This window comes from Protopterus annectens, chromosome 2.part2 (genome assembly GCF_019279795.1).
Source record: "Protopterus annectens isolate FY-2018-M chromosome 2.part2, PAN1.0, whole genome shotgun sequence".
Classification (NCBI taxonomy): Eukaryota; Metazoa; Chordata; order Ceratodontiformes; family Protopteridae; genus Protopterus; species Protopterus annectens.
This window is the reverse complement of record NC_056730.1, coordinates 119,076,229-119,103,056: the sequence shown is the minus strand read 5'-3', so window position 1 is coordinate 119,103,056 and position 26,828 is coordinate 119,076,229.

Genomic DNA, 26,828 nt, shown 5'->3' with positions numbered 1-26,828 from the left:
AAGGTACCTCACCAAGAGGATAAAGGGTCTCAAATACATGTCATATGCTGCCTGGCTGTAGACACCCCAGCTGAATGCAGTCACATACTGCCTACACAGAGGCATTGCATGCTTGTTGTAGAAGGCCATGCCCAACACAGGAGTAATGGACATGCTCCACCCCAGAAAACTCAAAGCCATCGGAGCTGTGAGAGTGAGAGATGTCAACCTCAACAAATAATGAAATAGGATGTGCTGGGGGGACAGATACATAATCCAGAGGCTCCCCACACCCTGGACCAGAATCCCACTACATGTTAGGCAGAGCCCCTCACTGACACTCTTCAACAGGAATCTTGTCAAGTGGATGGATGATTGTAGAGTTACACTGGGGGTCTTCACTGTGTCATGTCCAGACAGAGGCACAGCAAAGCAAATCATAAATGGCCATAATATTCACATAGCAAGGGGTGGCAAAAGCCACACACACTCTGGCTAGGCTAACAAATGCCCTAGGGTGGATAGCCTAGTATGAACCTATGAAGATACAAATTGTACAGGACACTAAGGATAATCCCAAGGCTTTCACAACTGATGGTAGGAACCGTGTTGGGAATTCACAGATATGCTCTGAATCACACAAATATCACAAACACACACACATATTGCCAACATACATCCTGACAGGTGCAATGCAACCCCCCCCCCCCAGAATGCAGAATATATATCCCAGCAGACTGCTGGCCCCCTGACATTGCAGATGCTGAGGTAACAGCCAGCATCTACAAAGCAAAACACACAGCAGCAATGGTATGAGATGGTGTCCTGGGCTGAGTGCAACATGGACTCCCAGATGAATGGAATGCCAAATCACACTACTGCTCAATGTCAGCCTTACCACAGAATATGTACCCATAGAGCAGTGTACAACAACAGTGATCCTTCTCAACAAAGGTGTTGCCTGAATGGATACTGAAAACTACTACCCCAGAATCCTGAGAAGCTCAGTCTGCACAGCTATGGAAAGGATCAGCATGTACCACAGACATAAAGATATTGGGGACCTACTGACACCGGACCCTACCCAGTGTGGCTTTCTTAAGTGCAGATCCTGCCCCTAAACATGTTTGACTCAATTGAAACAGTCATTAAGGTCATTGATGAGGGCAATGTGGTCCACACAGCGTAGCTGGACCTTGCAAAGGCTTCTATACAATACCCTACGTGTTCATTATAGATAAGCTCACCAGCTTAAATATAAACCCTATGTCAGTAGTGGGGTTGCAAATCAGACCAAGGACAGAACAGACATGGTCAGACATGCTGCAGCCATGTCAGACTACAAACCAGATATAACTGGCATCCCACAAGGCTTGGTCCTGGGATCTCCCTCGTCTGGTATATATGTCCCATAGGTACAGGCAAACATGGAAGGACTGTGTCTGAACATGTTTGCAGAGGACTACAAACTGCTCACCATATATGATCCACCAGCTGACACAAGCATCCCACAAAAGGGCCACATAGAAACAGACAACTGGTGCCATAGCCATGTCAGCAAGCTAATTGCAGAAAAGTGTATAGTCAACCCCCGTGGATATACAGTAAGTGCCCACCAATTACCACATAGGTGTTAACCCATTATGTAGTTAACATGTAATGAGAAACCTGGGGACACAAGGTGATAGATATCCTGCATTGGACAAACATGTGCTGTAGTGTTTACAGAAACATACCATATACCCACCTAATCCTGAAGGTTGTCAGATCTAGATAAGGGGAGCTCATTGTGGCTCTGCAGTCATCCTCCATCAGTGGTACAATTGACTACAATAGCCCCTGTGGGATATACCTCAGCAGACACCTCCATCAACTGTAAAGTCCCCAACAGTACCTCACCAGGAGTATCAAAGAGCTTGCACATATGCCATGTGTTGCCTGTGTTGCTGGTATCAATAAACATGCTGCACCTTGTACAATCTGAATGGCAGTGAGCTATGCACATGAGAGACCTGAACCCCAGCACTGACTTACATAGGACAAGCTGTACTGCATGATCCATAACACAGAAGCCACCCCACCCATGAGTGAACTCCCAGTACAGGCTACCCATAGAGTCACTTATCAATTTTCCTCAATAGGAATCTTGATGAGTGGATGGGAGATGGTAGCTTTATCCTGGGTATCACTGTCATGTCACAGGTAGACAGAGGCACAGTATACTAACCATGACATATGTCATGGCAAACTCCACTTACAATGTGTGTTGAAGGACAAACACACTCTCCAACTAGCATTAGACATGGACTAGGGCACATCGCTAGTGTTTGCAAATGTACACTTATGTTGTGGAATACACTACCAATGTTGGACAAGCCTGGTTTAAGTAGTTCATATCTGAACAGAATGCAACATGGTCAGATGTACACAACTGGCCCCTAACCAGGCTGTTGTGCTCACTATCGAAATGTAAAGTAGTGATAGCACTAAAGCCCAGGATACTGTCCACCGCAGTCAAAGTACTACCAGTACACTATACAGTACTACAGTGTTAGGTCAGTGTGAAAGGATGTTGACAACTGTATGAAAAGTATCCCATGCAAACACTGCAGGCACAGTATAATCCTGTTGTGTTCACACACAAAGCAGTTGTACAGTAACTACACAACATGGCACACAACACACAACCATAAACGGGTGATATTTGTTGAAGTTCACACTCATCCACAAATGTGGTGGGCTGCAGAGTTCAACATATGGAATGCTCAGACTGGGCATGCTCACACACTTTGATAATTGAGACATATGTCAGACAACATGCCATGGGAAGGCTGAACTGGGCATGCTCACACACTTAGGCCAAATCTCAGTTTAGCAGTTGGACACACATATCTGGTATTTTTACGTGTTATTCCAGGAACCAACCACATTACAGCAGTCTGCCCAGTGCACACAGTTAAATGACTACAGAGACATACGTAATATAGTGGATCCCTCCCATATGCAAACATCTTCCACAGATGCACAAGTTGTTCATACAAACAGGGAATGCTATGGCAATAAAGATGTGAAAACAGTCTACCAGCAACAAATAATGTGCATTTGACAATTATACATATGGGTGTAGAGGTCAACACTAGACTGTTTGCCCTAGGGAATGACAGCTTAGCCAGAGTGTGCTTGGCGTCTACCTCCCCACAGGATGCACATTCCCCTTTCTAAACACCGATGATGTCAGCACCCTATAAGTACAGCAGGAGAAAAGAAACCTCCCAGTAATGTGAATAGTGCGCTCTGCTAATGCGTCCGTCACAAGTGTCATAGCCTAGTTAGGTAGGGGTTTGAATCCTGCAAATGCTCAGTGTGTGTGTAAGTCTGTGGGAGAAAAATGTCCCTTTTGGCAACTGGGAAAACACACTACAGGATGCACATTCCCCTTTCTAAACACAGATGATGTCAGCACCCTATAAGTACAGCAAGAGAAGGGAAGCCCCCAATAATGCAAATAGCACACTCTGCTAATGCATCCATAACATAGTCAGATAGGGGTTTGAATCCTGCAAATGTGTGTGTTTGGCTGAGAGGGGTTAGTGTGTGTGAGGGAAATGTCCCTTTTGGCAACTAGGAGAACAGACTACAGGATGCGCATTCCCCTTTCTAAACACTGATGATGTCAGCACCCTATAAGTACAGCAAGAGAAGGGAAGCCCACAATAATGTAAATAGCACACTCTGCTAATGCATCCATCTCAAGTGTCATAACATAGTCAGATAGGGGTTTGAATCCTGCAAATGACAAGTGTGTGTTTTTGGCTGAGGGGGGGTTAGTGTGTGTGAAGAAAATGTCCCTTTTGGCAACTAGGTGAACAGACTACAGGATGCACATTTCCCTTTCTAAACACTGATGATGTCAGCACCCTATAAGTACAGCAAGAGAAGGGAAACCTTCCAGAAATGCGAATAGCACACTCTGCTAATGTGTCCATTTTGAGTGTCATAACATAGTCAGATAGGGGTTTGAATTCTGCAAATGGTAAGTGTGTGCATTTGGCTGAGGGGGGTTAGTGTGTGTGCAATTGTGTGTGAGGGAAATGTCCCTTTTGGCAACTAGGAGAACAGACTACAGGATGCGCAATTCCCTTTCTAAACACTGATGATGTCAGCACCCTATAAGTACAGCAAGAGAAGGGAAACCTCCCAGTAATGCGAATAGCACACTCTGCTAATGTGTCCATTTTGAGTGTCATAACATAGTCAGATAGGGGTTTCAAGCTTGCAAGTGTCTGTTTTTGGCTGAGGGGGGTTAGTGTGTGTGAGGAAAATGTCCCTTTTGGCAACTAGGTGAACAGACTACAAGATGCACATTCCCCTTTCTAAACACCGATGATGTCAGCACTCTATAAGTATAGCAGGAGAAGGAAAACCTCCCAGTAATGCGAATAGCGTGCTCTGCTAATGTGTCTGTCTCCACTGTCATAACATAGTTAAGTAGGGTTTTGAATCCTGCAAATGGCAAGTGTGTGTATTTGGCTGAGGGGGGTAATTGTGTGTGAGGGAAATGTCCCTTTTGGCAACTAGGAGAACAGACTACAGGATGCACATTTCCCTTTCTAAACACTGATGATGTCAGCACCCTATAAGTACAGCAAGAGAAAGGAAACCTCCCAGTAATGCAAATAGCACACTCTGCTATTGCGTCCATCTTGAGTGTCAAAACATAGTCAGATAGGGGTTTGATTCCTGCAAATGGCGAGTGTGTATTTTTGGCTGAGGGGGGTTAGTGTGTGTGAGGAAAATGTCCCTTTTGGCAACTAGGTGAACAGACTAAAGGATGCACATTTCCCTTTCTAAACACTGTTCAGCTGAAGGCCATGGCTCTGGCACAAGTTGTCTGTTTCTATGATGCCCCTTTGGAAGATGCTTGTGTCGGCTGGAGAGTCGATTATGGTGGCCAGTTCGCAGTCATCTGCATATTTGGTCAGCCACAGTCCGTCTGTGTTGGCCTGTACCTCCAATAAATATATACCAAACAAGAGAGGTCCCAGGACTGAGCCTTGTGGGACACAACTCGTAACTGGTTTGGAGTCTGGCATGGCTCCAGCAATTCTAACCATGTGGGTTCTGTCCTTGAGCCACTGTGCAATCCATGTAGTGATATAGGGGCTTATATTTTAGCTGGTGAGCTTCTCTAGAATGCCCAAGTGGGGTATTGTTGTGAAGGCTTTTGCGAGGTCCAGGTAGGCTGTGTGAACCACCTTCCCCTCGTCAATGGCCTTGGTGACTGTTTCAAAGAAATCAACCAGGTTAAACCTGGTAGTGCTGGTGTGCTCTCAGTAGCCCTGAACCAGGCATCTGTTACTGCACAGATATCAATGTTCTCCATGCCAAGGAGAGTTTCGGGTGCATGCATCTGGAGGTTTAGACTTCTGGCGTTGGGTAGCATTACTCTTAGTTTCTTATCCCTTGTGATACCTATGAAGGTGGGTTTGTCATTTGAGCCTTGCCTAACATAGGCACTATGGGGGTAGCAAGAGCCTTTGCCAATATCTGAAAGCCCAGCCCAGGGGTGACAGGTGCAGGCCATCCCTAGTGAAGCAGGTAGTTCAACAGAAGATGAATATGTGAAGGTGTAGTGCCTGTGATTAGTTAGCAGTAGCATATATGACTGTTCACGTGGACACATGCCAGGTAAGTCATATGCACTGTGTCACAGACAATGTACATGTGAACAGGACAAACAGTGACATCCTGTCAAGTGGGACATGGACATACATATAGTAAGCTATGCAGATGGCACTAGGAGTCCACAGAAGCTCTATAACTATGCATTGCATGTGTGATCAGTATTCCAGGGTAATTGCAAGCAAACATGCATGCAAACAAAGCTACAGTAAACAGGGCTGCATGTAGTCCATTGTACAACAAACAAGCTGTTCCACTTCCAGTAGGTAACACTGCAAATATGCAGGCACTATGCACATGTACATGGAAATACACGGGTCAGATGGCTTAGGGTCCAGTCTCAGCGCACACAAGTGTACAGACCATGTACTGTCAGGATGTACAATAACTAGATGGAAACCCATGTGCTCATACCTGCAGTAATACACATGTCAAATAACAGACACTGAGCCTTCACTCAGTGGTTCCATACTTAGTAGGATGTATGCTACCTGGCCTGCCACCACAGTATCCCTGACATATATGGGGACTCTCCTTCCTGTGACAGTTAGTTTTGTGTGTTGGGGCTGTCTAGCATGGTATGAGATGTGAGCATGCAGTGCTAGGGTGCTCCTGTGTGTCCTGTACCAGTCGTGTAGTACTGCACACATATCAACATCCTCAAACATCTGCATTGCAGAGTCCAGTGTGGGCAACATGCCACTTGCAATTTACATGTCCATCATTGCGTATTACTACATTCATTACCTTATCCCTGTGCTACCTATGTATGTAGCCTTCTGTTGACATCATTACCACCAGTATGCCAACATGTGCAGATGATACACTATGGTAATTACCATGGGTGTAGACAACAGTACATGACAATCACACACTTACTGCATCAGGCATGCTGTGATATACCCACAATTAATTCAGCACACAGTACTGTTAACAACATGATACTATTACTACACATCTATGTGGTCACCCTGTGCATCAGCAACATGTTAACCTGTACCTGCACAGTTGTTACAGATTGCAGGAGGTGGCACAGTTTCATCATATGCACAGGGTGTGAACTTGGTATGCCTGAGTCAGCCACCGATACCACCGATTGACATGTATGTGTATGTGTTGGTGAGGGACAGCAGTAGAAGGTGGGGCAATGTTGGTGCAGTGTGTGCATCTATGCGGTAGCCCTAGGTGTTGTCAATTTGCATGTGTGTATGGATGCACACAGTTCCACCTCATGGCTGCCATATACTGGTGTTTGTGGACAGCCACAGACTGTACCTGCCAGGTCATACAGATCAGTGTCTCTGGCCACTGACACGGTACCTGTGCCTTGTAGGGGTGCTACGGACCATATCCAGTACCAACCCAGACTGGGTACTGTCATCAGAAGCAGGTGTTCATTGACTGGACACAGATCCCTGTCGGGCCTGGCCAGAGCCATGTGCACGTGGTCTCCTGGGGCGGTCTGATGACAGCACAGACCCAGCATTGCTGGGGCTGCTGCTGGCACTACGGGGGCAGCCGCGGCCCTGTTGTCATCCGCGATGACTGCCAGCTGCTGCTGTTGCTGGCATACGGCCACGTCGATGCCTCAACCACCCACCATCGCCCTGGCTCATGGACATGTAGTTGTGGAACCAGTCTAATATGTCCCCACAATGTCTGTCTGACATCGGTGAAATCACGGATGGCAGCCGCAATGTCACGCATACTGTCAGTCATGGCTGTGCAACATGCTGTCAGCTCCCTCAGACCCTGTCTGGTGTACCGTTCCATACGTGACTGTGCCTGCATGACAGCCCGAAACATAGCTGAGGTTGTAAGACCTCTGTGGGCACATCTGACAGGGGCAGTACGTCCATGGATGCTCCCACAAGAACCCCTGGACATCTGTCTGTGTGGTACCATCTCTGGGCCATGCCCATGGCTGCTGTGTGGGGAGGCATGTGCCACAGATACCACATTACCCTGGTCAATGACCACTGTATGCTGTCCATCACCTAGGGACATTGGTGACAAAAGGTGTATTGGCAGGATAACTGTGCGCATTGATGGGGTCGACAGCTGTGTACTGTCAATCGGCTGACCAATGGCGGACCCTGGCATACCTTCCTGTGCCATTACACAGATGTCATCATTATCAGTACCCACGGCACCTGATTCAGGTTCCCTGTTACATGACACCAGAGCAGCACCAGAACCTGTGGGAGGGAAACAGGAAACACAGTTTACAATGTCTACACATTACCAGTGATGCACACATGCACACATGCACAGGTGCACACATGCACAGGTGCACACATGCACACATGTACACGTGCACACATGCACACATGCACACGTGCACACATGCACAGGTGCACACATGTACACGTGCACACGTGCACAAGTGCACACATGCACAGGTGCACACATGTACACATGCACAGGTGCACACATGCACACATGCACACATGCATACATGCACACATGCACACAGGTGCACACATGCACATATGCACACATGCACACATGCACACAGTTTCACACAATTGTACAGTACTCAGTATGCATGATATCAACACACAGACACAGACACACATACATGCATACAAAGAGCACTACTAAGTGAGCCAAATAGTACTATTACTATCAAAACTATTACAGGAATTGTTAATACACACTCACCAGCATGGATAGGCTGCATTGCTGTTATACCAGAGGGACCTGTAGACATGAAGAAACTAATGTCAGTGGGCACAACTGTGCCATTGTTACTGAGTATGATACAGGTCAGTAGTACAACAGTCGCCTTTCACAGGTCAGCTGCTAATATTGAGGATATCACACTTGCACATTAAATACTATGGTGACAGCTACAAACCAAGGACACACCTCACACATGCATTTACTACCAGTGTACACAACAGTCAACTATACATATGGCATATTACCTGCACGTTCACTGTCTTGCTGCTGCGTGGCTCCAGCCTCCATCATAATGCATGTCTGCTGCTGTTGTTGTTGCTGGCAGACTGGAGCCACTACACTCATGAGTAGTCCCTCCAATCTGGTGAGTGGGGAATGTGTAGCCACCCCACCACCTGTGGCGACCTGTTGCCTGTGGATATCCGACGCACGCTGATGGACATGTCTGATTAAATCATTGCAGTGATGTCGTACCTGCTCATATGTCCTATTATGCGTGCCTATGTCATTTACCCAACGGACAAGGTCTTGCCACAGTGCAGCCCTCTCCTGCTGATTCTGGCTGGTGCGGGAAAAGAGTATTGCATAATCCCGCACCAGGTTCTGGTGTATCTCCTCATCCTCAGCTGTGGAGTAAGTGGGATTCCGCGGGTGGGCCATGTACCTGAGAAAGAAAATAACCTGATATCAGCAATATATGTCAGCAGAATTTGGCACACATACTACACATGCTACTCTACTGTTATGATACAACATATCTCACATATATAGCATCTGTCTGTCTATTGGTGGATACACATGTAAATGGCCAGGTATCAGTGCTCAGCCAGCAACTGTGCAACAGTACCTGGCACACTCCATACGACATACTACCAAACCCCAGCAGTCAGAACACTGATTCAGGTCAAGAGCACCTCCTCACTCTGGGGGTTTGTATCTAGGTACTGTATGGCCTACATCATCAACTACTGTGAGCTGACCAGACACTGATTGCCCTGGATATACATATCCCACCTCCACCACCAGCACAAACGACTATAGTGAATAACATTACAGATGCAAACTTTATACTTTGTAACAGTGACATGGTATCCTTTCAGCCCACTGGGCCAGTGGCAGATACAACCCACAATGCTGACCCCTACACAATTGCTTTCTACAGACATCTCTGAGAATGCATAGATCATGCAATCCCATATATGACCAAGACACTCTCCACAAAGGGACAGCACCCTGTCTGGTGGACCCCAGCCATAGACAGATTGTATTACAGAAGATGGAAGCTACTGCAAGACAGAGCATAATTCCATAAAGGGAGGGCATGTCTGAGCAGCACTAGTAAGGATTTATTTTCCATCATACAAACATCCATGGGCAACTTTGAGAGGGAAATCAAGAGGGACACTACAGATAACCAGAAGGCCTTCTTCAGTTATGTTAGCAACCTGGTCAGGATCCATTCTCTATGCCCATAGTTAGTACACAACAACAAATATTTCACTGACACCACAGATATTGACAACATTGTGGCAGACAGGTTCAGTGCAGGTGTCACCCCGCCCTCTCCTCCAAAATAAGACATAGTTATCCCAGCTGACTGTAACCTCCCTGTCATCACAGATGTCCAGGTGAGAGCCACCCTCAGGACAGCAGAATACACAACATGAATGGGACCTGATGGTATCCCCAGTTGCATGCTACATAAACTCTGACAGGATCTAAACGCACATATAGAAGTGCTATGTAACACTAGCCTGACTACAGGATATGTACCTGTACAGTGGCGCACAGCAGCAGTGGTTCCACTCCACGAAGGAGGCACCTCAACATACCAATACAATACAACACAATACATTACATTACAATACAATACTATACAATATGTTATCGCCCCTGGGACTACAGCAGCGTACTGTTCTGCTACCCTGACCATTGTGACACATGTGGTGTGATGGTACCTGCTGCTGTCACACAGTTACACAGGGTGACTCATATGGCATATTACCTATCTGACTAACATTCAGCAGGGGTATGTGTGACATGTACACATGGGGAGTCTTGCTTCTTAACACTGTGTGGTTTATTGCAGGGTATGTCTTATCTGTGGGTAGGAACTTTTACCTCCACATGTGCACTCTATTGCAGTGGCACGGATGACACACAGCAGTCATTTAGGTTGTGGATGGTGTGAGGTGTTACTATGGTTGTTGGACATCTATCATGGGTGTGACTTACATATGTAAATCCGGGAGTGGTAACCTCTTTGTGGGTAGTATATGTGTACTCTGTGGTGTTGTCAGTCACTGTGCATTGGTAATGTGTTTGAGTGCATTGTCACAGTGTTGTACATGTCACTGTGTCCTTCTCCATATCTGTAGCTGTCATGTGAGGTCCATACCATGGCATCCATTATGTGGTGTGGAGGGGTACACCGACCTACATGTCCATAGCTGACACACCATGTTCGCTGACACATACCATGTGCAGGTATTCCAGGGATAGTGTGCCACTGTGAATATCATTGGGGCCACTACTGTACACATTTATGACCCTGTTCACCCCTGACACATGCAGTGGTGGGCAGCCAATCACATATCTGGTGGTTACTGGCGTAGGTGATTTGGAATGTGGTATGGTACTCCGGTTTTGACACTGGTGTTCACTCCATGCCTTTGTCACCAGGCACCTGTTGCAATACATCTGTACACATGTGCCTCACTCAGAATTTATATACATCTCTCTCTCTCTCTCTCTCTCTATATATATATATATATATATATATATATAGATATATCTATATATATGTATATATATATATATATATATATATATATATATATATATATATATATGCCTGTATACATATACATATATATATATATATTGATGTACATATATTGCTATAGATGTGGAGGGGGGGACACACAGAGGGGGTGAGAGTGACAGAGGGGTGGGACAGGGTGTGTTGAAGGTTGTCATATACAGTCATACCTGTAGATAGTCAGATCAGTCTGTCTATGTATATGTATCTACATATATCTATATCTGTATGTGTGCATTACATATATATGTTTGTACAATATTCTATCTACATCTGTCTATGTATTCCTACATCTCTCTCTCTATGTATGTATACATATATGCATGTCATATATATATATATATATATATATATATATATATATATATATATATATATATATATATATATATATATATATACACACATACATATGTTGACATACATACGTATCCATATGATAGACAGGTATATCAACATGTTTGCCTACCATACTGTATACACACACTAACATACTGCTAAACATACATAACTGTGAAACCTACTTTGTACATGGCACTACAACCTACAATCAACCAACATTGATATGTCCACATAGATGCTCTCACATACAAATGTATGTACAGCCTTCACTGATAGTTGCTGTATGTCCCCTGCCCTTTATACATCTTCATATACATATGGATACAGACCAATGACACATATGGAGGGTTCACAGTATGTAGACCTTTATAGTATTACTTTTCATTACCTGTGTTTGTCACAGCTGCTTGTGTTGCCGTCTGGTTCTCTGTCTGCTGCTCCATGTCCCAGTTGTCAGCTTTCAGGTGGCTGTTGCTGAACAATTTGTTTGTGTCTGCTTAATTGCAATTTTCTCTGTCTCTGTCTCTGGCTCTGGCTCTCTCTCTCTCTCTGTCTGTCTGTCTCTCACGTCCTTCTCAGGGTGCAATGAAAGTATTGCATGTGTGGACTGGGAGTACAGCATACTTTTGTAGGTATCTGCATATGTCCATGTGATGGCCTCTGCACCAATTGTTAGCCAGCATTTGCTAATTGCATGCAGCCAGTTGTGTACTGATTGCAGTTCTCACTGTGATTTCAGAACAGTGCTATAAAAAGGTATGTGAGATAGGCGTAGCCCTTTCAGATTTTAAGGGCAGGGACCATGCTGTTATGCTGTGGACAATGTTCTGTGAGTGTAAAGGTTGGTATCTCTCTCATTTTTCCAGGTGTGTTGTAGATTAACATTCCTCCATTCATTTCTCCAGTTTCCTGTACTAACTGTGTATGTACACTGACACCTACAACTACAACTACTGTTAATGTGTGTGTGTGTGCTTTCCTTTCACTTTTGCTTGCACTTTGTTGCTAAGGCTTCAATATTTACCCTTTACAGTCACTACTTGTATGCCTGCTAGGTGTCCTGACTGTAGTGTGCTGCTGTAGCTTTCCTATTTTCCATGTACATTCACACCTTGGAATGCTTGCTATATCTGCTAGGGTGTTACAGCATGCAGTGTGGCCTGGCCATGGTGTGGGCCTTGACATCTATTAGGGTATTTGAGTATGCTGCTGAGCAGGCCCCAGAGACTTTCAGGTTCATCTGTTATCTGCCTCATGGAATGGTACATATCAGTGGGGTACACCCATTAAAATGTCTGGTATGCTGCAGTTGTGACTGTGGGTTAGCATGAGCATATGTATTACTACACATTTTCTGCCATGCAAGTGGTGAATACTTTCAGGACTCCATAGTTACCATTGCATGTGTTACACCTTTCTGCCTACTGTTTTACATTTCACATGGAGTTTGTGGGGCATCCCTGTAAGTCATTCACTGTTGCTATGTCTAGACTCTTAACTATTCAAATATGGTGGTGTCAGACCCATCATCTGTACAGATATTTGCAGGTTGTCCACATTTCTGCCTCATATTTTGGTCAATATCTCATGCACACCTTTTTCTGGCAAATCACTCTGGGCTCAAGTCAGAATATGGTGACAAACATTCAAGTTTCAGACTTCATACCCTTCCAAACATCCCACAAAATGCAGACCCTGTTACTCTCTGAATTGTCTGCATTTGTTGTAACATTATTTGTAATGTGTCCCTGGTTTTGGGCCTTTGCTCCACATATTTTATTACTTGGTCCAGATGTGTTCCTGTAAGAGGTTGTGGGGTATGGGCAGTGATTATCCTGCTGTGAGTATATGTGTGGCTTGCAAGGTGCTATAGTGACATTATTACCTACTAGCTACCAACTAGCATGGTTGTTTCTGTTCACAGACTACTATTATGGAAATCCACTAGTTTTGATAGTAATTCTAAATGGCATGCTTTGTGTGCTACACATCTATATTCCCTTTACATTCATTCCTACTATTACATGATATATTTATTTTAGCACAATGTTCTTGTATAAGATTCATGGCTTAGTGGTAAGTCATGCAGACTACTGTTTCCAAGGTCCTGGGTTTGGGACTGCCAGTGGGATTTTATTTTGCTTCTGAACTGACTACAAGACCTGTCAATCAAAGTGACTAAGGCACTTTTAAGCAGTTGTAACCGGGTTAGCGCGGAGCTCACGCATGCGCACTGGCATTTAGCTCCGTGCACACCCGCTTACAACCGCTTAAATGTGCTTACTCTTGCAAGACACCACGGTATTTTCTTTGAAAGAAAGAAAATGGGGAGACAGGAAAGTGGTGAAAAGGGGTCACAAAGAGGGTAAGACAGTAGGGAAACAAGCTTGGGATGTGCAGGAGGGATGTAGGTAAGGCCCATAGCTGCCCATTTCTTCATCAGCAACAGCTGTGCATATGTATGTAATTTGGTGTGACATTTGAAACCTTCCACCCCTGAGAGAGGTGTCAGGACAACAATAATACTTGTTGTACAGCCAATTGTAATTGATAGGTTCCATGTCCAGCAGACATGTGTGCGGAATGGGCAGCTATGTATGGGCGTAATTTTTGTGGGTACAGAATGCCCTTTTTTTTCAGGTGAGAGTGGTATGTCAGGTGAAGGAAGTCGGTACAGCTGGGGAGGTAGGTTGGGTAGGTAAACAGACAAGACAAACAAGATGCATACAGGGGCAGTGTATGATACGTGTGGGGGGGGTTACACAATTGACGGGGACGGAGGTTTGGATATCCAGAGCCCATGAGCCCACAGATGGCAACAGTGGAACTGATATCCCCACCCATAGGCAGTTGCCACTGTTCCTTCACTGCCCAGGACAGGGCTGTGCTGGGGGCTGTGTAGGCGGGGCAACAGGCATGCCCATTAGTTGCGCCACCCATGCCTCGAGCTGGCGTAGGGGCTCGAGAACAGAGTCCCAAATCTCCCTACGCACCACAGTCCGGACGCTATGGAGGGTGAGTGGTGGTTCTCCTCCGGCCACACTTGCAGAGGGGGGGTGAGCCCCATCCCCTGCAGCGCTTCCACCCACAGGTGGCACAGGGCCACTGGAGGAGGGTCCGGACTCCGCACTAGTGCCAGGTGCACTCGCCAGCTGAGGTGGGAGAGGTGGGTCCGCTGGAACCCGCCTTCCCTGTCGTCCTATGTTTTGCATTATGTCATGACAGTTTGGGTTAGTGACATATAATACCATTCACAATTAGTTGTAACAGCATGCATTAGTATTCCCATTAACCAAACACCCAGATATTCACACCAGTGAACAGCATGCATAACACATGCAGAATTTGAATAGAAATACACAGTCCAACAACATGCAGGGTTAATTGATGGCAACAGGCCATCAGGTGTGGATGTATGAACAGGGCAGATGCATCAACGGACATGCAAATATATATGACCCAACAGGACAAACGTCCAGGGGTGTTAATTGTGATTGCACATACCGTTTGCATGTGGAATGGGTTATATGTGGTTATAGGGTGGGGTAAAGAAAGTAATATTAACACCTTCGAATAACAATACATATGCTGTACATTTCTAATAGCTACAGTTGTATACACACTACTGTTCTGACTACAGTTTCCTATATGATAACTATTTCAACTTGGTGATAGGACTGTTACTGCAACATCAATATACATTTTATGGTTCTTCATACATATTCATATCTAGCTTTGTTCAGCTACATCATCCTGCTACATTTGCTTTATATAGCTGTAGACAAGTGTGGATGTTTGGTATATCAGACAATCATCCTATCTGCATATTGCAGACTGAGAGCAACATATCCAGATTTTGGGATACACATTCCAGATGCAGCAACACTTTGAACAGATTTTGCTGTTTGGTTTTGAATCTCACATGCATTTCATTCTGTCTTGACTGCAGTATACTTTATTCAGGGGTTATTACTACTGTATTGCTGGATTCATGACACTTTTTCACACTCTCTCATTTGCTTTCATTTTACTATTCAGGATGATACTTACTTCTAGGCTTTATTGACATGTTTTACCTGTAGTTATTACAATCCTTCCCAGCAGTCTCACTTCTGTCATGTTTCAGTATTTCCACAGGGATATATTTCACACATGTGATTTCATCATCTTCTGCAGCTATACTTTTCAGCCTGCTGCAGGTTGTGTACTATTTTCTTACAGGTAGGGCATTTTTATTTCAGAATATATATCAGACAGTTTCATTTTTTGGTTTAACTTGCAGGCTGAAACACACTTTTGTAATCAAGCAATACTTGCATACACTTTCACACTGCTACTTGCAGATTTTATTCCTTACTGACTACACTGCACTCTTTTGCTGACTGTCATACTTTTATATTTCTTTACAGTTACTGGTAGAGGATTACTGACCTGCCTGGTGGTGCAACCGCACCAGCCTATCGCCATAGGCTCTGCGGTTCGCAGAACGGACACCTGCAGCTGTAATATAAATGAAGTAATATTGGAATACACATCTCCATAATATCAGCTAGTTTAATTTCTTACATACATAATTAAATGTTACTTACTCAGTAGTGGGGCGTTGGGTGTTTGCCGGGCCTCCTGGATCCAAAGGTTCAGTTGGTCCTGCTTGCGTCTCTTCAGGTCCACATGGTGGTAACGGACCTGCTCACCAGTCCTTGGAATCCCTGTGGCACTGGTGAGATCATGAGCCAACCAGTCACACGCCTCGGCCCTGTATGCTCCCCAGAGGACCTGGCCCTGCATGAGTTGGGCCTCATGATTATGGACTAGGAGCCAGACCATGTACCTGGACTCCTCAACACCCCACCTCTGTGCTCGAAAGCAACTACCCTCTCCTACTTCTGTCATTCTGCCTGCAGGTCAGTTCTACAATCATTTATGCTGTGTATTCCCACCTATGGTGCTTATATAGTCCGTTTTTCCCGCACATATCTGTGATTGGCCATTTTGGAATTGTATCAACTTCAGTAAACCTGCATTGTCATGCTCCAGTTTGTATTCATTCCTATATATTAGCTATTATTGCATTTCTAGGTACTGCTGTCATGGCTTAGTGGTTTGGTACCTTGACTATGGTGTATAGTATCCTGGGTTTAAACCTGACCATTGCTTTTTATTTTTCATGACTGTCTAGACATGCATATGGGTGTGTCTGTGTAAAGGCAGTTTTGATACGGCTTGCTCAACGTTGCCCGTCGGTGAGCTTGTTTGCACGATGCGCAGCTCCGCGCAAACAGGGTATGCTGCTTTAAGCCTCATTTGGCTATCGGCACGCATATTACGCTCAGCTCAGTTAGAGGCACATAGATTTAGCGTGTTAGACCACTGCTCAGCTACGGGCACTCATTTTGCACCAGTTAAACCACTGATCATCTACGGGCAGATGCACTCACTCTGTTAAACTGTAGCTCAGCTATGAGCACATCTGGCATTTTTTATTCTTTTGTTACCTCTCATTTCTTCAATATAAATGGGCTATTTCATTACATTTTACATAAATTGTGGTTTTATGTGCACATATTTGTCAGGGACTTGTTTCCTGCTTATTTTGCAAAAAAAAAAAATTGGTGTTGTGTGGGCTCGAACCATGAATGCCTGCTCTTCAGCCAACATCTCTACCGCTATGCTATTGCTTCCTGGCTTATTTTGCATATTTAGTTCTTATATGCTTTCCCACTGACTGTTAACTGTAGCTGCGCTACAGGCACGCCCGCGCAAATGAGCGCACTCACTGTTAAACATCTTTACAATTTAAAAAAAATATATAACATGTTCATTTATATATTTTATGTTCATAGTCTGTGGGGGCATGTGTTGTGTTGTGTTTATTCACATTTCCGTGGACTCTGTTGTGGGTGTTTACTTTGGGCACTTTTACACTTCTGGGGGCGTGTCCACTTGCAGGGCTCAGCCTACGGACACGCCCCCTACTGTCTTACATGGACCGTGTTAGACTTAGGTGTGATTCAGCATGCTCTCATGAATATGCAAAGCATGCTGACATCACTCAGTTTAACTGCAGCCTCCGTGTAAGAGTTATAACTCTTACACGGAGGCTTTGTGAATCCTTGCCATTGATACACAAGTATACAGGAAATAATTTGGTCGAATCAAAAAAAGCAAAATAACAAGAGGCAATACTTTGTTTTCAAAACCATCATAGTCATAAAAACAAGTCTAGATTAAACAAAGTACAGAAACTGCTTAGTTTCACAACAAATTTTCCAAATCTAACTGTGAACTGAGCTTCACCTGAGAGGTCCGAAGCAGTAACAATGCAATATTTACTGGACAAATTGTAAATTTTACATGCAGTCAGTAAATGATGAGATTGTCCTCCTGATGTACAAAGCAAAAGCAGGTGCATAAAATGTACAAATAATACAGTAAACAAAGGTGCATGTCAAAATGCTAGTGAGGCACAGGCCTCCTATATTACCTTGGTATGCTAATCACTGCCAGAAGTTCATACATTCATAGGTGTATATTAGGCTAACAACCACTACGGCCCTTATAAGCCTAGCCACACAACCCAAACGTGACCCACAAATTTGATTTATACAGGGGGTGATTTAATGACTGCCGCTGTCCATCAGAGGCAAAGGTGCCAGAACAGGGTTGAATTTCTGATTACTCATCAATTGGTCTAAGTCACCATTGATAAACATTTAAAATTTGATATCCACATCCAAAAAAAAAAAAATAACCCAAAAACTAGGTCTGCTGTACAGACAAAATCACTATCTAACCACTTCTACCAGATGTACTCTAGCCTTCTCCTATCTGCTCCCCTGCCCCTCTACTTGTGCATCTCCAGCTTAGCCTAAAAAACAAACTGGAAGCCTGCTATAAAAAAAATCTGTAATTAGTTACAGGGTCCAAATACTCTACTCATAACTGCCATTCCCTCTACTCCCTAAACTGGCTTGAGCTTCCTAATTTCCTGAAATTCATGCAACTCACCACTGCTCACAGACTCATATTCCAACCCTCCATCCCCTCTCTTTCATCTATCTTAACCCCTTACCTATCCAGTCATACTCTTAGATCTGAAAACTAAAACCTCCTTAAAATCTATAAACCCCTTTGCTTGCCTGGCCAATTACTTCTATCACAGTCCTTAGCTAAACTATGGAATTCTCTCGCCCCTCCCTCCACTGTACTCACAACCACTCTAATTTCACATTTCTCCTATATTCTTACCTTACCTCAAACTGGGACTGTTTCTGCTCCCTTCCCACGTAAATTACACTGTCGTCTTTATCAAACCTCCTTTCAATCTTATCTACTATAACCTTTGATCACTAAACTTGCATTATCTGTAGTCCTTTTGACTTTATCTATATTTTAACATTTGTGTTCTTTTAAATGTATATTCCCTGATTTTGTATTTGTATTTTAAATTGTATATTTATGCTTCTGTATATTGTAGATTCTATACACATGCTATATTCTGTTAACTGCTTTTGGAGCTTTTCTCCCTGGGCCTCCACTGAAAATGGGCTCTGCTTGGCCCAGTGGACATCCCCGGTCATCAAACTGGAAATAAATAAATAAATAAATAAATAAATAAATAAATAAATAAATAAAATAAAGTTACACTTAACTAGGGTTACAGAAGAACCCAGTTTTACATGGATGGGCAGCCTGTTCCAGAAAAGGGGAATTCTTTGTGAGACATATCTATCTCTCCCACATGTCCTACTCATGTCACAAGAAAAATGTTTTTTTGTTTTTTTTTTAATCTGGTAGTTTTCATGCTGTTTATTTCGCAGATGTGCAAAAGGTTCTATAAAACAGGGTCCAAGGATGCATTGTATGCCAGGCAATTATAACTTCTCAGCAGTCTGTGTGACACAGAATAAAGAGACGGGACTTTGTGACAGTCAGCATAGGACATTGTGTTTACTCCTTATTTGCTTTTTATAAGGAACCTTTGTGGACATTCTGGTTGCTGCATGTGTCTGGTTAGGTACATACCAAAGGAGGTATTATAGTGCTTCAATCTTTTTTTAGTTTCTCCAAATCTTTTGGGTTTCTAATACCATGATGGGAATGGACCCCATTCCTAAGTCAAAGTATGATTAAAGTTCATGAAATTAGTATTGTTTCACTCTTTGATGTCAGCTGGAAGTGCTCTTCGCAGCACTAACAATGTGCCCAGTAATGACTCCTTCTGCAATTCGTATGGAGTTACATGTACTGGTAATACATCTAAATACAAATGTAAATTATTTTTTATAAGACCCATTCATCCTTCTACTATTGGAACTATCTGGGTATCTTTCTTCCACATGCTCTTGTTTCTACCTGCAAATCTTGATATTTTATGACTTTGTGTCTCTCTGTATGCAAGACATTGTAGTTACTGGCTGTAATGATTTCAATGATCAATGCTACTCTTCTCTTCTTTTCATGGACCACTATATCTGGTTTTCTCACATCTATCTTTTAAACTGTTGGTAATGGGTGGTCCAATGTGATGTAGATTTCATCATTTTCTATGATGCTTTGTGGCTTATGTTTCCAGTGTTTTTCTACGAATTCAGTATTATAATAAAACTATTCCAGGTGTAGTAGCACGTATAAGCACAGGCACTTAAAGATAAAAAAATCCACTTTATTCAATAAAAACACAGTAGTTGAGCGCTTTCATCTACACACAGGTAGACTTCATCAGAACAACTCACATTTAATTCATTGGGTTAATATAGACCCAAGCAGCCAATCCATTTACCTAATTGTGTTAACAAGCAATGATAACATATAATTGGAAAATTCATGGTTTAAATGAAAATATTTCAATCAAACCCATTTTGGACCATAACATACATTAATATATGATTATATGGCATCACTGTGAATTACATATGATTTAATTCCTACATTGTATTTTATAACAAGGAAGGTTCATTGACTTTTGAACAAGTTCATTTTAGCACTAAAAACTGAGTTACAGGGTATGGGTTATATTTAAGGAAAATACTAATATCATACACTATGTTTAGATTATACCTAGAAAGGTTAGCAAGTATTTATTCGTCAGTTAAAGCACAGGGCACTTTAAAATATTTTTTCAAAATTTTTTTAAATGATTTTCAATGAGTTTAAATATTTTTAAATGATTATGAATTTTCCAATTATATGTTATCATTGCTTGTTAACACAATTAGGTAAATGGATTGGCTGCTTGGGTCTATATTAACCCAATGAATTAAATGTGAGTTGTTCTGATGAAGTCTACCTGTGTGTAGATGAAAGCGCTCAACTACTGTGTTAAAGTGGATTTTTTTATCTTTAAGTGCCTGTGCTTATACGTGCTACTACACCTGGAATAGTTTGGTTGCTTTTACTTGTTTCTACAGTTGCCTGTTCTGGTACGCATTCACTTATTTGTTTATCGTGTAGCATGGATTCTCTAGACGAGTTACCGTCATTGTTCTCGCCCAGGAGGGACAAGATTCATAAACTTCAATCTGAAATGGCAATTGTGAAAGGTGAACTAACTAGGTTCATTGAGCTTTTCAGCCAAGTAGAACCTCGAAGTACAGCCGGATGCGTGATGACATCATCGCGCACCCAACAGAAGGAAGGGAAGGATGTGAGCTTGATGGCGGCTGTTCCAGTTGAAAGGGAGAAGGTTAATATCGGTAGGCGAGCCTCTTATGGATCCATTTCCAGCCATTTGGACAATAATGAACAAGTTGTTAACCATACAGAAAATGGATCGGAGGTCGTTTTTGAGGATTTGGGTGCCAAACCTAAATGAACGGTTCCCAAGAAAACCTACGCTATGAGTATGAATACTGGCAATACAGGTACTGTACCGTTATGGAAAGACTGTAACTCACATCAACATAATACTGAGTGGAAGTTAAATATTTTTTTGGTTCAAAATGTAGATTTTTGTGCTAATTTTAACCAAGTACATAATCCTAACAGGCGGAATGCTAGTAATGGTGAAAATGGAACTTTAAAGGAATCTATTATATTGTTTGGCAATAAATTGAAAGCTTTAAAAAGTGTACAAATGGACAATGTGTATTTAAAACAATGTATAGATGCAAAGATTGTTCCTATGGGACTCAGGTTTTTTAAGTACCCATTAAGTATTGAGATGAACGATGAGAATATAGTGGAATGTATAAATATGTTTGACAACTTTGGCTTCAGCTTTATGAAATTTATAATAACTTGCAATGATAAAAAAATCTGCTGTTTGTTATCTGAGGTAGAGGAATTAAATGGTAAGATTATGAATTACTTGTTGTATGAAGAATATGAAATGTTATACAATAGTCAATTTTCTTGGGTGGAAAAGGTTATAGACAAACAGTATGAGAGAAAATGTAGAAAGATGCATACAGACAGACAGCAATATGAAAATAAGGAGGCATATAAGTGGGTTAAATATAAAAAAGATAATGTTTATAAAAGTAGGAAACAGTTTAATGCACATAGGGACTACAATTTTGGAGCAAATGTAAGACCCCATGTTAATTATGTGAATAGCAAAAAGGATGAAGGAGATTTTTTAGAAGAAAGAGAAACATGGAAAGATACAGAAGTGAGGCAGGGCAAGAATTATTACCAGTGGAGAGAGGACCAAGGAAGAAACCAGCAAAGAAACAAATGGGGAATGGAACGGAGAAAAGATACAATATATTAAAACACAATGAAGTTCATTACAGTTTAGGTGAATACAATATTTTTAACTACACACCTAGACATTAAAGAAGAACATTTCCAGTTATTTACCAAGGGAATGAAATTTGTCCCCAACAAGACAATTAATATAGTAGAACATGTCATAGACTTCAAGAAATATATACGTAAAATAAACCTTTGTGTACTGCTAGAAGGTAAGCAGAATAAAGCGAGGGGTGAATTCAGTAAGAGAAGTACTTACACCCCACCCTTGAACAATACTTTAGCCATATTTGAAAAGTTGGTAATTGATGAAATGTATGCATATGCAAATAAGTGTAAGAATAACAAAATGCAATACAATTTAAGTTACATTGAACATAATTTACTTAAGGATTTAAAAATGAATTGTAATATACGCATTATGAAACCTGACAAAGGAGTGGGTGTTGTGTTGTATGATGGGACGGAATATATCAACAAAATTAATTGTATATTATTAAACTCTGGAAATTATGAAATTTCATCCATAAACGAAGTAAACATAGGTTATCGTAAAATTGACTTGTTTTTGGAAGAACTGCTGTTAGACGAAAGAATTGATGCTGACATGTATAACTATTTAAAAATTGAGTTTCCTGTTATCAATACTATAGTAGGGATACCTAAAGTACACAAAAATGTGAATGATCTCCCATTTCGTCCCATCATATCTGGTAACAGATCTAAAACCTTCCTATTTGGATCTGTAATAGACAAATGGTTAAAGCCCTCATACAAAAACACTAGACACTTGTTAAAAGACTCATGGGACCTTCTAGGGAGACTTACTCCTCACTTGTACACCACAAGTACACATCTGGTCACTATAGATGTAGTAGACCTTTTTTCCAGCATCCCTTTGGATGAAGGGATGAGGAGATTTAGCAACAGCATTGACAAGTATAGTACTTTAGATTGGGACAAGAGGTTACTAGTGATGGAATTCATTGATATAGCGTTAACACACAATTATGTGTATTTTGAAGGTGAATACTACAGACAGTGCAAAGGGGTAGCTATGGGAGCGGCTTGCCCTCCCATATTTACCAACTTGTTCCTATTAGATTGGGAGAATGAATACATTTTGCAAACTGAATGGAAAGGTTATATTAACCTATACACGAGATTTTTGGATGATGTATTTATAATTTGGAATGGGGGAGAGGTTAAACTCAATGAATTTATGAAATATTTAAACACTAGAAGTGACTTTTTGAAATTCACATTTAACATGGACTCTAATTCTATATCATATCTTGACACCTGTATAAGTATCGGACACGAAGGATTCAAGTCTAAAATATTCAGAAAGAACACCTTCAGTAACTCATATTTACAATATACTAGCTGCCATCCCTATTCACAAAAAAGAAGTATAATAAAGGGACAATTCATTAGAGCAGCGAGGATGACATCTGATTTTGCTGACTTGTTAGTTGAATTGGACTTTATAGGAGAGATGTTTAGAACTAGGGGTTATCCAGGCAATATGATTACTGAACTAAAAGAATATGTAGTCAGTAATAGAGACACCCGGTACAAACCTATTTTGGGGTCAGTTGTGCAAGATACATTAAAAGTGGCAGGGAGTCATAGTAAGAGTAACGTTAACAATTATTCTGGAGCATGTATCCTACAGTTTGCACCTTATATACAAGATATAAAGGAAATAGTGGAAAGGAATTGGAATGTGTTGAGAATAGACAATAGTATATACAATATTATAGGAACAAGACCTTCATTCATATATAGAAATGGATTTAATTTGAAAAATGAGTTTGAGCACAAAATAAAGGGCGGTAAGAGGAAGGACATGCAGATGGGCACACAAAAATGTGGGACATGTAACCAGTGTACATATATTATAAATACTAAGAAGCTATTAGAGGACTTTAACACCACTGAAGTTATATTTCAAAGGGGTAATTGTAGAACATCCCACATAGTATACTTAGCTAAATGTATGAAATGTGCCTGTTTCTATGTAGGCAAAACTGATAGATGCCTTCGAAACAGGATATATGACCACTATTATTGTATCAAAAGGAGAGAGGAAAAAAATGCTTTATGGAAACAATTAAAAGGAAACGAAAGGTGTGATAGGTTTCTTTTTGGCATATTGGAGATTATACATCCAAACCCTAGGGGGGGGGGGGGGTTGTGTCAAGAAAAAACTAGGTGAAAGGGAAGTAAGGTGGCAGATAAAATTGAATGCCTCCATGTATCCTTGTTTAAATGAAAATATTTCAATCAAACCCATTTTGGACCATAACATACATTAATATATGATTATATGGCATCACTGTGAATTACATATGATTTAATTCCTACATTGTATTTTATAACAAGGAAGGTTCATTGACTTTTGAACAAGTTAATTTTAGTACTAAAAACTGAATTACAGGGTATGGGTTATATTTAAGGAAAATACTTATATCATACACTATGTTTAGATTATACCTAGAAAGGTTAGCAATGTATTTATTCGTCAGTTAAAGCACAGGGCACTTTAAAATATTTTTTCAAAATTTTTTTAAATGATTTTCAATGATTTTAAATATTTTTAAATGATTATGAATTTTCCAATTATATGTTATCATTGCTTGTTCACACAATTAGGTAAATGGATTGGCTGCTTGGGTCTATATTAACCCAATGAATTAAATGTGAGTTGTTCTGATGAAGTCTACCTGTATGTAGATGAAAGCGCTCAACTACTGTGTTTTTATTGAATAAAGTGGATTTTTTTTATCTTTAAGTGCCTGTGCTTATACGTGCTACTACACTTGGAATAGTTTGATTGCTTATACTTGTTTCTACAGTTGACTGTTCTGGTACGCATTCACTTATTCAGGATTATAATGTTTGTACAATCCCCAGTGCAACAGTCTTGCCACATTACTATGCCTTTCAGTATACAATTCTTCTGCCATTAGTATATCACAACCAGCAATGAGATGTGCAACTGTTTCCAATTCTGTTTTACAAAACCTACATTTGTTTGTTTCTCCCACATGTTCAATGGACTTTGTAAACCATCGTCTAAATAGCCCACTATCTTGAGCCACCAATATTAACCTTTCATCGTTTGGTTTAAATTTGCCTGTCCTTAACCATTCCTGCATTAGATCCTGATCAACATGAGGTTCTTCCAGGAGTTTTCTATACTTGCAACTTTATTTGTGCATTTTCCACATTTTTTTGCCTTCTCATCTGACCCTTCACCTTATATTCTTTCATTTGCTATCTGGCACATTCAGTTGCTGCCTAATTTTTATCTACTTCTGGCTTGATTTCCATTCCCGCTTGACAGTGATATGCTAGTGCTAGACTAGTAAGGGAAGTCATCTTAGATTTATTCTCCTCATGTTTCAAAACTTTCACCATGTTTGGGTCTTGTGAGGTCAGCAGATATGTATGCAGTCCCACAATTGCAGATCTATACATATAATCAATTTCAAGGAGGCCCGTACCTCTTTCAGAAAGGGACATATATAATGTTGGTATGCACTGATTTTTATAAAGCATTGCTTTCCTATCTAACCTATCCAACACCTTTTGGGGCTAGTCAGTCACTCCCGAACTGTAAGTTATGACAGGAAGAGCAAACTAGTTTATAGCTTAAATTTTGTTCCTAGATGTCAATGCTGTTTTACGGATTAATTTAAGTATTCTGAAAAATTCCTTACTAAGTTTTGTTTGCATTTGTTCATGTTTTATTATTGATCCTTCATCAGTTCCAAAATATTTATACATCCCATCTTGCTTAAGTTCTTTTATATCAGGTCGATATTAGAAGTTTAAATACACAGGTGTTCGAATGCCATAACATCGAACTGGGAAGTTCGAAATGTCAAAATAGCGAAGCTGCGGAACACAGAATTTTTTCCCAGGGAAAGAATTTGGTGGGCCGTTTCAGCAACTTTGTTATTTCCTCCACTGTGGTGCTATCTCAGAGTTGATATATTTAAGTAGGGGGGTGGGGGGCACAGACCCCCACATTGAGTGGTGTGGGGGTGAAGCCCCCAATATTAGGAACATTTTATAGTGTACGTATGTTCTTTGGTTTTGTACCGGAACAGCGATTTTTTTTCCCTGGGAAAAAAAATCACTGTTCTGAGTGTTTGAAGTTATTGAATTTTGAACTTCTGGATTCAACATTTACGTATTCGAACTTTTTGCAGTTCGACTATGTGATATAGACCCTTTTATATCACATTCTTGTCCCAAACTGATGGTTTCTTGGTGCTGTAGCTTTTCTGCTTTAGAGGTTGCTTTTCCACATTTATCTAGACCAAATGACATTCTTATATCATCTGAAAAAGTTTTGACTAGTTGCAATTGTGCTTTTAGTTCCTCATCTGATGAGATATACATTTTTAAATCATCGACAAAGAGGATATGAGAAGTCTTTATGCTTTGTTGCTTTCTGGGAGCCAAATTATAGCCATGACCTAATCTGTTAAGCAGACAGCTTAATGGATTAAGAGAAACGCAAAAAAAGCAAAGCAAAGATGAAAGAGAGTTATCTTGGAATATTTCCCTTTGGATCTCTATCCCTGGAATAATAATTTTCCCTTTATCA